Source organism: Peromyscus maniculatus, chromosome 1, assembly GCF_049852395.1.
Source record: "Peromyscus maniculatus bairdii isolate BWxNUB_F1_BW_parent chromosome 1, HU_Pman_BW_mat_3.1, whole genome shotgun sequence".
Taxonomy (NCBI): domain Eukaryota; kingdom Metazoa; phylum Chordata; class Mammalia; order Rodentia; family Cricetidae; genus Peromyscus; species Peromyscus maniculatus.
The window spans coordinates 187,004,136-187,016,536 of NC_134852.1; the positions used below are offsets into that span (position 1 = coordinate 187,004,136).

The window sequence follows — 12,401 nt, forward strand, 5'->3', positions numbered from 1 at the left end:
AAGCAACCAACCATTGGCAAGTATGTTTGTACAGATGCCTTCCTGCAGAATAAAATCCAAACATGCTCCTCTAGACTATTAAGACTTCTGTCAGTATCACCCTCTGGCCTCTTGGCTTTCTTCAGAACACTTCAGCTGCCATTATTTCTAGTCATAGGCATGTGTGCAGCTATAATGGCTATCACTGTGAACATGACTAAATCCAAAATCACCTAGTAGACAACCTCTGGGCATTCCTGGGAGAAAATCTGTGGATCGATTGACTTAGCTGAAGAGGAAATCTACATCTTAACTGTGGGTGGTGCCTTTCCATGGTGTGTTGGTCCTGAACTAAATAAAAAGAAGCTGTGTCAGATTAGGGTGATTAACTTGACAGATCAGGATCATTGTCTACAACTACAGCCAGGTCAGTCACAACCAAATGGTGGTTTAAATAAAAATGGACCCTATAGACTCACGTATTTGAATGTTTAGTCTCCAGGGAGAACTGTTTGAAAGGATTTGGGAGATGTGGCCTTGTTGGAGCAAGTATATCACTAAAGGTAGCCTTTGAGATTTCAAAATCAGGATCAGGATGTAAATCTCTCAGCTACTTTCCAAGCTCTGCACATGCACCCATACTCCCCACCACGATAATAATGGACCAATCTCTGAAACTGTAAGCAAAACTCCAATTAAAATGCTTTCTTTTATAAGAGTTCCTTGGCCATGGTGTCTCTTCATAGCAATAGAATATTTACTAAGACAAGTACCCAGGGCTCAATAGGGTGGAAGTTGGTGTCAAAGCTGCAAACATCACCCATCCACGGGCTCGAATACTACCTACAGCTGCTTATTGAGCAAGAGTTCATCCAGAGGGCCCAGCAGGTGCAGCACTAGCACCATATGGTGGTTAGCCTTTCCCATGAGCTGTGTCATATCCAATCTCAGCAAGGTCCTGGCTCTGTAGCACCTACCCTCCACACTGGATGAGTGCTTCTGCATCTTCTAGACTCAGCCAAGAAATACAAGGAATGATCCCTGGATGACCTTGCCAAGGCCGTTGTTTATTCTCCACTAAAGGAATACTTCAAAGGGTGGGACCCCTTGAGAACACTGTCTATGGCACCCAAGTCATTTCCAGGTAGAAGAGCCTCCTGGAAAATGATCAGCTACATTCCCATGACAACCAATCCTCACATGCCTTTCTCAAACTTCTGTGGGAGATCTAGGTGCCTTTTGTTCAGAAGGTCCCCACCCAGTGGCAGCCCAGGAATTGTGATACTTCGGTGGATTTCCTGAACAGCAGATGCACATCCTCCCTGTGTGCATCCTGGAAAACAACAACCTGAATGGGCACATCTACCCAGGCTGCAGAAGGAGGTAAACAGCTGGAATCCTGTGATAGATAGCATTCCCATCCACTTGTAGCATGCCTTGGAGGCCTCTCACATGGCCTGGAGCCACTCTACGTCTGAATCGACATCAAACTGTCCAGTGCCCTTCAGAAGTGACCCTCCAGAGATGCCTCCGCAAAGCTCATCCTGCAGCCCTGGAAAACAGTTGCCATGCCAGAATCCTGGGGCCTTTTATGGTCAAGAGCATCTTGCTCAAGCTGGGTGTGATGGTTTGGATTAGAACGCTCCCCATGGGCTCATAGATTTGAATGCTTGGTCACTAGGAAGTGGCACTATTTGAAAGGATTAGGAGGTGTGGCTTTGTTGGAGCAAGTGTGCCCCCGAGGGTGGGCTTTGAGGTTTTAGAAGCCCATTCCAAGCCCAGATTCTCTCTCTTACTGCTTCCTTCAGATCTGGAGGTAGAATTCTCAGCTACTGTGTCTGCTTGTGTGCTGCCATGGCCCCGCCATGAGGATAATGAACTAAACTTCTGAAACTGTAAACAAACTCCAATTAAATGCTTTCTTTTATAAGAGTTGCCATGGTCGTGGTGTCTCCTGACAGCAATAGAACACTGGGTAAGACACTGGGCCTGTGGTTGGGTAAGCTAATCATCAACTCCTAACAGCAGCACATGGATGCCTTCTCCTGGGTGATGCACTGAGGAGGAATGGACTCTGTCTCCAGCCTAATTGGGCTCCTTGAGGAGCACATCTTTCCCAGCTTACTTTGGATGGTGCACTCTTGGCTCAGTAATAGCCTCAATTATGGGGAGATCACAATCTGGGCTGGAAGTCCATGTTCTTAGACCTGGGGCTGACACACTCATCTGTCAGGCACAGCTTCAAAGTAGCACTTGATCTCATGAATAGGGCTGTGTCCTCCAATGTTGGTGCGTGTATGCAGCCAGATGCAAGAGAGAACATAGCCTATCTCACCTACATAGAGCAGAGAGAGGTCTTCTAGGATAAGGCCATTCAAGGCCACCATGTGACTGGAAACATGGCACAGAGGGGCAGACACTGGTGTGGCTGTCAGGTCTGTGCCCAAGACTTTTTTTTTTTTTTTTTTTTTTTTTTTTTTTTTTGAGACAGAATTTCTATGTGTAGCTCTGGCTGTCCTGGAACTCGCTCTGTAGACCAGGCTGGCCTCAGACTCATAGAGATCCACCTGCCTCTGCTTCCTGAGTGCTGGCATTAAAGGCCTGTGCCACCACACCTGGCATGTGCCCATGAACTTTAAGGACCTCACTGAGACCAAGGCCAAGGAACACAGCATTGGGTGCCTGCCCATCACTGGAAGGCCACATGAGGGCAAGCAGCTATACTCTTTACCCCTATGGAGATAAACATCGACTGTAACATTGTCTTCATGAAAGGTGAGAAGGACCGGGTCCCCAATCCCTGCAGAGCCTCATCCACATGACCATGTAGACTGTAGGTGTGGAGTGGCCAGGCCCTGCTTCCAAGATGATCCCTAGCTCTGGCAATGGAAATATTCTTGCTGTTCTCAACTTTGGTCAAAGAAGCTTCTTATTGCAGTGGGTAGTTGTTGGTGGTGCACAGACTCATAACCCTTCAAAATGTTCAGAACACATGATTAGGAGTGCTCAGGTAAAAGGTGAGACATCTATATCAGCCAACCCTGCCTACAAAAAAAAGGGACATCTTAGAAGAGGAAAGTAAGAGCCAGAAGATGGGGAGGGGTGCTGTGAAATGCTTTCTTATGCATGGAACATTACTACCGTGTGCATGAACTCAGAGTAGCTGTGATTAGCTGCACAAGATTTAGTCATGAAAAAATTCCAGCATGAGTTATGGTGAGTCTATCATAGGCCCCATGCCTAGCTGAGGAACTACTGGCAGTTGATGGTTGCTGGGGGAGTAACAGTTACTTTGTTCTGAAAAAGTAGGATCCCATGGCCCAGAAGAAGACTCAACAGTCATGTCCTTATAAGGAGCACTAACTGGACACAATGGGTTACATAAAACAAAATATTTTAAAGAAGACATGAATTTTGGAAGGAAATATGCTGTAGGCACCTTAGAACAAGTTCAAAGGGAAGACAATAAAAATTAATGCTTTAACCGGTGGTTGTTTGGCAGAATAGGCCACCAGGGAAGGATGTAACATGTGACATGACTTTAGGCATGCATCTGTACACCCCAAATTCACACACAACACACAGTCTCCCCCCAAACAGGACAGTCTCTTCTGGACTTACTACACTGGTCTCTTGAGGTTTAGCTTGCTCAAAGGAGGCAGTCAACAGTAGCCCCTGGGCTTTACCTGCTCCAGCTGCAGCTGGGTGACTCTAAGCACTGTCTGCCAGCATCCTGATAACTGGTAACTTCCCAAAATGCTCACACATGTCTGGGCAGTCCCTCCAGCTTTGCTACATGGAACCAGTAGATGGGAATGTTTTTAAAGGTGTCCATGGACTGTGGCCACCTCAGAAACACAGAGCTAGCTCCTACATGACTTTCTGGATATGAGCAGAAAGGTTCAGGTTCAAAGAATGTTACTTATGACAATCCATGCTCTTTGAGCTTACCTTTCCATTCAATTATCCACCTCAATGTCCCTTCAAAGATGCACTGGAGAGATGGCTCAGCTGTTAAGAGTGCTGGTTGTTCTTTCAGAAGTCCAGAGTTCAGTTCCCAGTACCTACATGGTGGCTCACAAACATCTGTAACTCCAGTTCCAGGGTACTCAACACCCTCCTCTGACTTCCTTGGGTATGCAGGTAAAACACTTGTACAATTAAAAATTTTTTTAAGAGAATAGGCTGTTTTATTTTAAAGTTTTTTTGCAGTGTATTGAAGCCTAAACATAATAGGGATGTTAGACTCTGGGGTATCCTCAGAGCTTTCCCACATATATTTTCCAAATAAGTTTTCTTCTGAGTACAGGTGGTCTGGTGTCTAATACAGTCAATGTAAAGCTGAAGTTTGTCCCAATGTGGCTTCTCTGATGCTCAATTAAATGAGCATGTGACATGGGATATTTTCCCACACTCCTTGAATCAGAAATCAATTATTCTGTATTATGACAAAACACTATTGCCATATTCAGCATGGCTTGATCTTGGAGACCAGACTGAGATAGCCAGGGAACAAAGAAAGGACAGGCATACAGACACGTACAGAAAATCTGGGGTTGGGTAGGCTGTGTTTGCCCTAATGGGGCAGCCCCAACTACAACAGCAGCAACCAGAACCTAAGCATATTGGTTGTGGACATCTGATTCAAGGAGCCCTATTTATTTTATACATCTTATACAGGTCCAGCTCATCTCATTAGGAGGTCTCTGAAGGGGAGCAGTCTCGGGCTGTAAGCATCCTGGAGAAGGATGCTGAGGTTGATGTTTTCTGTACACTCTCTCAGCAATTGCATACAGACCAGAGGAAGGCTTTGCCAATTTTCCTAGCCAAACTTTGCCAAATCCCATGAATCTGAGCTACTGGAATACACATCCACTCAGGACTCCATCCTCTCCTAACACATTCACTCAGGGCTTTTTCCCCACACACCATGACTTAAGCACTTTATAGAAGGGCTTTTTGAGCTCACTGTTCTAGAGAGATAAAAGTCCATCTTGGCAGGCATGATTATAGGATCAAAAGCTGAGGGCTTAAATCTTCAAACATAAGCACAAAGCAGAGAGAGAAGAGAGAGAGAGAGAGAGAGAGAGAGAGAGAGAGAGAGAGAGAGAGAGAGAGAGCGCAATAGAGCACATTGGGAATGACATGAGGGTTTGAAACTTCAAAGCCCACCCCCACCGTTATAATTCCTGGAGGAAGGCCACATCTCCTATACAACCCAAACACCAACAACAACTAGAAACTGAGTATTGTATTCAAATGCCAGAGCCTGTGGGGCAAATTTCTCATTCAAACCACTACAGAAGGGTTTTGTCTTAGGGTTTTTCTTGCTGTGAAGAGACACCATGGGCTGGAGAGATGACTCAGTGGTTAAGAGCACTGGCTGTTCTTCCAGAGGTACTGAGTTCAATTCCCAGCAACCACATGGTGGCTCACACCATTGGTAATGAGATCTAGTGCCCTCTTCTGGCGTGCAGGCATACATGCAGACAGAACATTGTATACATAATAAATAAATAAATCTTGAGAGACAGAGAGACAGAGAGCATGACCACAGCAACTCTTATAACAAAACATTTGATTGAGGTGACTCACTTACTGTTTCAGAGGTTCAGTCCATTATCATCGTGGCGGGGAGTATGGCAGCATGCAGGCTGACATGAGGCTGGAGGAATAGCTGAGAGTCCTACATCTTGCAGGAAGTCAACTGACAGACACACTGAGGGGAGCTTGAGCAAAAGACACCTCAAAGCCAGCCCCCACAGTGACAGACTTTCTCCAACAAGGCCATAACAGTAACAGTGCCATTCCCTTTGGGGGCCATTTTCTTTCAAACCACCACAGGTTTCTCACCAGTGTGGATTCCTTGGTACACAATTTAGCCAGAACTGCAGTTAAATGCTATCTCTTAGCCCATAGACCGAAAGTCTTGCCTATATATATATATATATATATATATATATATATATATATATATATATATATATTATATAATTTACTGATGCCTAGTTAATTTGTCAGCACTTGGGTCCTCTGCAAGTGCAGTCTGCACTCTTAACTTCTGAGTCTTCACTGTGGCCCACCCCTTTAATTTCCTTGAAGAGCTACTCCACGTTTAAAGCCACTCTGGACCACCAGAATACCTATACTACCTCGATTAAAGCAGCTCCTAGGTTTCCATAGTGGATATCAACCTTTCAAAGATGTGGAAATTGGGATAGTCTTTAGCTACAGTTAACACTGTATCACATATTAGTGTATGTTCGCCATTGGATGACTGATCCTACCACATCATTCTCATGTCACTGTGACCAAAAGGCCCAAGGAATTACTGGGAGAAATTTTGGCTCAGAGGTTCAGAGATTCCTTCATGATGGGAGGGCAAAGCAGAGCACACCACATTATGGTGGGCAGGAAGAAGAGGGAGAGGAATACAGGTAGAGGTCAGGGCAAGATATAGACCACAAGGATAGACATTCCCTGGGGGGTTTTATATCTCTACACTTACAGAATTGGAGGCACTGGTCCTCAGAGGGACCACCTTGGGATGGGACACTTGTAGCTTCTGATCCCAATTTCACATCTTCAAAAGCCACATCTTGACTTTTTAGACTATTTGATAGGTATCTTCCAGGCCACAATCACAGGCCTGACTTGGGCTGATGTCCTAAAGTTGTCTCTCAAGGTCCACTTCCAACATTTTCGTATGGTGTATTAGTCGGGGTTCTTTAGAGGAATAAAACTGATATGATTTATTGGGGTGGCTTACGGGCTTGTCTAGCTAGTCCAACAGTGGCTGTGCTGTGACAGAAAGATCAAGAATCCTGTAGGTTCTGGATGTCTCAGATGGTCCTCAGTTTATTCCAGCAAAGTGCCGCCTTAGCAACAGAGGTATGAATTTGCCCGAGAGTGAGGACCAGCAGGCAAAACCAAAAAGCTTCCTTCTTTTGTGTCCTTTCCTGTGGACTATCCCCAGAAGGTGTAGCCCAGATTCATGGCGGCACGGGAGGGGGGGGGGGTTGCTTCCCATCTCAAATGATCTAATCAAGAAAATTCCCCAGAGCTGTGCCCAGCTGCTTAGATTCTAGCGGATTCCAGATGAAGTCAGCTTGACAACAAAGATTAGCTTTAGCTTTAGATTAGATTTGCTTCTTTCTTTGGTTTCCGGTTATCCTGGCGGTGCCCAAGAGAAAAGTTACTATCACTTAAGCCAGGATCTGGGTAAACTAGTTTTGAAACATGAGAAAAAGGGAAAGCCAAGCAGCTCATGGTTTTCCTGGGCCCCAAGAATGAAAGACGTTGATGGATACATTATATATATCAGCCAACAATTCTGTATTTTAAGTAGTATATTGTCACCCTTTCCTTTTTAACAAGTTCTCTCTGGAGTCTGCATACTGACCTCATTCCATTAGTTCAAATCCATACCATGTAAATAAGGGCTATTCAAAACTCCTTTAAAATGTTCTCTCTGCCAGGTATAGTGGTCCATACCCTTACATGCAGCACTGGGGACGCAGAGATAGGAAAATCACCATGAGTTCAAGGCCAGCATGGCTTGATCTCCATAGTGAGTTCCAGGCAAGCACAGCTACACAGTAAGACCCTGCCTCAAAATCTACAAATACAGCTCGGCAGTGGTGGCACTGCCTTTAATCCCAGCACTCGGGAGGCAGCAGGCGGATCTCTGTGAGTTCAAGGCCAGCCTGGTCTACAGAGCGAGATCCAGGAAAGGCACAAAGCTACACAGAGAAACCCTGTCTCGAAAAACAAAACAAAAAAACAAACTACAAATACATTAATAAACAAACTGAATAAATGAATAAAATGTTTACCTCTGTGGAGAATTAACTAATCTCCACTTTGACATACATATTCCAGAACTTGCCAGAGCAGCAGTAGACATACCATAATGCCTATGAGCTCTTTGCTGGTTTAATGCCGAGTGTGTAAGAGCGGCACCCATCTGAGGCTGGGTGGTGAGACTTTCTCGGCTTCTGTTATCCCCCTCATGACTTGTCTACCAGCATTTTGACCAGCTTTCCAACAAGTGATCTGCCTTTACATTGGGAAGGACCTTGATTTTCATTAAAAATGGATATGTCTTTAACTTTCTGACTCTGTGCTTGTAAGGTAGGATGACCCCCGCAACCCACCTACCTCCAATCAGTACAGAACGCACTCAGACACCAAATTCTTAGCACAAAGGAGATTTATTACCCTGGAGGGGCAAGCAGAAGGCAGGAGGAGACTGCAAAAACAGACAGCAAACAGCAGCAGCAGCAGCAGCAGCAGCAATCAGATGTTTTTGCAGGAGTGGGTCTTGAAGGAGAAAAGGGGACATCTGTGCTAGGTGAGTTGGTTAACCCTGCTTGGACATGGTAGCCAAATAATGAACTTTGATAGTTGCCCCATGGCTTCTTGTCCCGGGAGTGAGTCAGTGGCCAAATAAGGGAACGGGCCTTGGGGGGCTAACTTTAGGAATACAACCAAATAGTTTTTTGCAAGGGGGAGAAGTGGAAAAGGGAAAACCTGTCAGCGCCATGTTTGCCATGCTCTGACCCATCCATGCTCTGACCCGGGTTTGCCATGTTCAGGCCTGTTAAGGGAGCCCTCCAATGCTTGTGTTTCTTCAACAGTTTCAAGATGATTTCTGTGCAATAAAGAAATGATGGCTGCTCCTGTGAGAGACACATGTAGCACACTTGTTTCTACAGTTGACTCTGTCCACATGTTTTCCATTTTCAACAGGCTCCTAAGGGCTGAAGATCTCAGCATGACGCCTTAAGTCTGCCTGGGGACAGACAAAAGGATGATTTTTGGAACATTCTCCACCTCGTCTGAAGGTAAACAATTCTCTGACCAGGGTTTCAGGACAGACTAGTTTTGTTAGAGGTTATATTTCAGGCTACAGACCCTCATAAAAACAAGTAGAGGGCCTGTGAATACTTCTCATTGAAGAGAAAGGAACTCACCTCACTTGTGTCTCACCCCCCAGAATACATTGCCTTACACATTCCACATGGAGGCAAGCTGGCGACTGCCTTGCATTTATACAGAGACCCCATTTGGAGCATGTCCCCAGTGCTGCTGTGGTCCTGGTGGTTTGTTTTATGGTCTGAATATTTTTCAGGTCATGACTCCTGGGCTTCTCCATTGAAGTCCCAGCCAAGATCCTGCTGAGATGGCTAATACGAATGTGACAAGATCACCTAGGAGACGGCTTTATGCATTCCAGGGAGGGATTACCTAGACTGATTAGTCTGAGAGGGAAAAGCCCTGCCTTAACTATGGACATGGTACTATTCTATAGGGTGTGGTCACAGACTAAATAAAAAGGAGAGAAAGTGAGGATTCCTTTCACTGCCCATTTTCCCACATCCACTCTCAGAAAACAACAGCACCAGAAGGAAACGATGATGTACATTATCTGTGCTCAATACACTCACATCTCTAGTGGCATGAAGCCAGATATCACACAGACAGTTTCGGTGTTCACCTTCTGACCACTGCAGGTAGCCTTTTGCCTCCCCAGGCTGCACCCTAGAAGGTGTCATCTTTGACTTGCTTAACACTGTTCCATGATTTAAGAAGTACAGGACCAACCCTGGTGATGAAGAGAAATGTGGTGGGAAGTCCCTGATCAAGCTGAACTTTGCAAAGACTAGGGAAGGGTGATACCACTGTCAAGAGCTGTTCTCTGCATTCACTGACAACACCCACATTGTGGCTGTCAGGACAACTAGCAATGAATGGCTGCACCTATGAATCAGTGGAGCAGCCAAATATCCGGGCCACGAACTCAAGGGCCTGCTGACTGTTGAACCATTTTTCTAGGCAAGGAAGGACTCATCACCGTGCCAGATTCCACCCACTTGGACAAGTTCAATATCTCAAATTTCTTCCATGTGAAGAGCATAAAAAGTAAGACATACAGATGAGGCAAAGGTCAGCTAGGATCTATCTTATTATTTAAGATATACCAATGCTAAGACCTGAGAGACACTCCAGCATCTCCACAGGGGATTCAAGAGAAATGAAATCTTGGCAGTCACCATGAAGTCACCTGAGAAGAGAAAGATGGACCGGCTGAATGCTGTCCCCTATTCAAAGGGAAAGCTCAGCACATCCTTCACCTGCACTGCCCTAGTGCCATAGGCCATACATGAAGTGGCTGTCATAGATGAAGATGTACTGAGCTACCAGCTTATCATGAAGGTCTACATGAGGTTGCCCACCAAGGGAGACCTTAGCCTAGAACCATGCTATGACCTGACCCCCAGAGCCTGAAAGAATGTCATCAAGCTGTAGTTGGAAGTTTTCCTGTGTCCCAGACAGCCAGAGGTCAGGAAAAATCTCTCCCACTTGCGTCCCCCAAGTGAACACACAGAAGCTTATATTAATTATAACTGCTCAGACATTAGCTCAAGCTTATTACTGACTAGCTCTTACACTTAAATTAACCCATAATCCTTATCTATGTTTAGCCACGTGGCTTGGTACCTTTTCTCAGTTCTGCCTTATCATCTTGCCTCCTCTGTGTCTGGCTGGTGACTCCTGACTCAGCCTTCCTCTTCCCAGAATTCTCCTTGTCTGCTTGCCCCACCTATACTTCCTGTCTGGCTACTGGCCAATCAGCGTTTTATTAAACCAGTGTACAAAAACATTATCCCACAGCTTAAAGCTGGGCCAGAAGTACTATTATGATGGCACCATCTTTCACAGGTCCATCGGGAACTTTGTGATCTAAGGGTGGGGGTGACCCTACAGGTACAGGCAGTGAGTACTACTATGGCAAGCCTTTCAAAAATGAGTTCCAGCCCAATCTATCACACAGATCATGGAGTGCTCAACGTGACTGGGCCCAACACCCACCAATATCAGTTCTTTATCATGTTACATTTTTGTGCTTACCTGGATAAGAAGCATACCACCTTTGAATGAGTTGTTGGGAGTTTTGACACACTGGTAGGTATGGAGAATGTAGAAAGTGGCCCACAAACTGACTGCCCTAATGAAGAAGCACGCAACCATGGTGTTTGTAGATCCATATGCAGAGGCAGATGCCCAGATATCCCAGGAGTGGAAGAAGACACAGCACCAGGTGGCCCCAGAGGCCAAGGTCAAGATGAGCCAGTCCCAGCCTAGAAGTCAGGTCCCTCAGACATACCACCAGGGAATGGGGAGTACTTCCACCCAGCAGCAGAAGAGCCATCAACTAGCACAACTGTCCACATGGCCAAGAAAACCTAGCCAAGGTTTGGGGGACTTTAGCTCCTTGTCCTGATCCCTCCCCTTCCTGTGGTGTTTTCAATCTTCTGAAGGGACAGTTATGACACTTCCTTCCTGTCACTAGCAGCTACATAACAGATGGGCCAGGAGTTGCAGGGAGGGTCCGTCTTCAATGGCCTCCAGCTGTGTAAGGTCAGTCTAGAAATCTAAGCACACCTGTCCTTGTTAGGATTTTAGTAGAGATAGAAAGGGGAAAAGGAGAAATTAGGAGTTAGTTAGAGCTTAGAAGACTCCCAGTGAAGTACTGAAGCCTAGCACTCTTAGAGGAGTACTAAGGCCCAGTAACACCCGAGGCTGTGTGGGAGTCTGGGAGGTGATGGTAGCAAAGGACAGCTGCACCTCAGCTCTGTTGTCTGGCAGAATCAGCAGGACCCACACAAACCAGCAAATTGCTGAACATCAGTTCTGTACACAGAAGAATGGTAGAGAACTGGCCGGTGGTTGAGCACCAGACCTTAGCTTTACCTACTGTATCTTTGGCTAGAAACAGTGGTTTCTACATCCCAGGCTCTGATCTTGGCTTAGTGCTTTTCTATCCCCTAATAAAAATCCACTTTGAAACCACTTCCTCCCTGTCTATTCTGCTTAGGGAAGAATTCTACCCAATGGCAACCTATGGTGATCTTGGGAGTAGCAAATGCTTGGCTGTTTTCATCTAGCAAGCTGTAATAGATCTTTCTTTTCAGAAATCTAGAATTTGTAGCAAACTAGAATCTAGAATATTGAAGACATTTTGGATGGTAAAGAGTATGTCACAAGCTAGTGGCATGGGGATGAAAGTGAGCTTATTATGTGAACAAAACTAAAAAGGGATTTCTCCCTCACACCATGGAAGACAAATTGTAAAGCAATTAAAGGCTCTAAATAAAATGCAGTTAATTCAAGTCAGTGAGAACCTAAGGAAGAAGCTCAGTGAGGAGAGTACTAGACCCAGCACAAGGGAGGACATGCACTTAAGAGTCCCTGACAAAAACAGACCAAACCTCAGCAACAAGTGATGAATGTTTCTCTGAGTTTAATGTGAGGCTAGATTTCTTAAGTTAGATCTGCTCCCAGCCTCACAGGCTCATGGCAAAACCTGAGCTTTCCCCACTGATGAGTCTAGATTCTGAAGTTCACAGGCTGAGAGA

The 12,401-nt window shown here is 45.5% G+C and overlaps 3 pseudogenes; all 3 read left to right on the forward strand.

Moving 5' to 3' along the window:
* Positions 1-708: 708 nt before the first annotated feature.
* Positions 709-8,651, forward strand: LOC102927654 (tuftelin-interacting protein 11 pseudogene; annotated as a pseudogene).
* A 140-nt stretch (positions 8,652-8,791) lies between these two features.
* LOC143271213 (RING-type E3 ubiquitin-protein ligase PPIL2 pseudogene) lies at positions 8,792-10,269 on the forward strand (annotated as a pseudogene).
* Positions 10,270-10,273: 4 nt separating this feature from the next.
* LOC102928247 (RING-type E3 ubiquitin-protein ligase PPIL2 pseudogene) lies at positions 10,274-11,266 on the forward strand (annotated as a pseudogene).
* Positions 11,267-12,401: the final 1,135 nt, after the last annotated feature.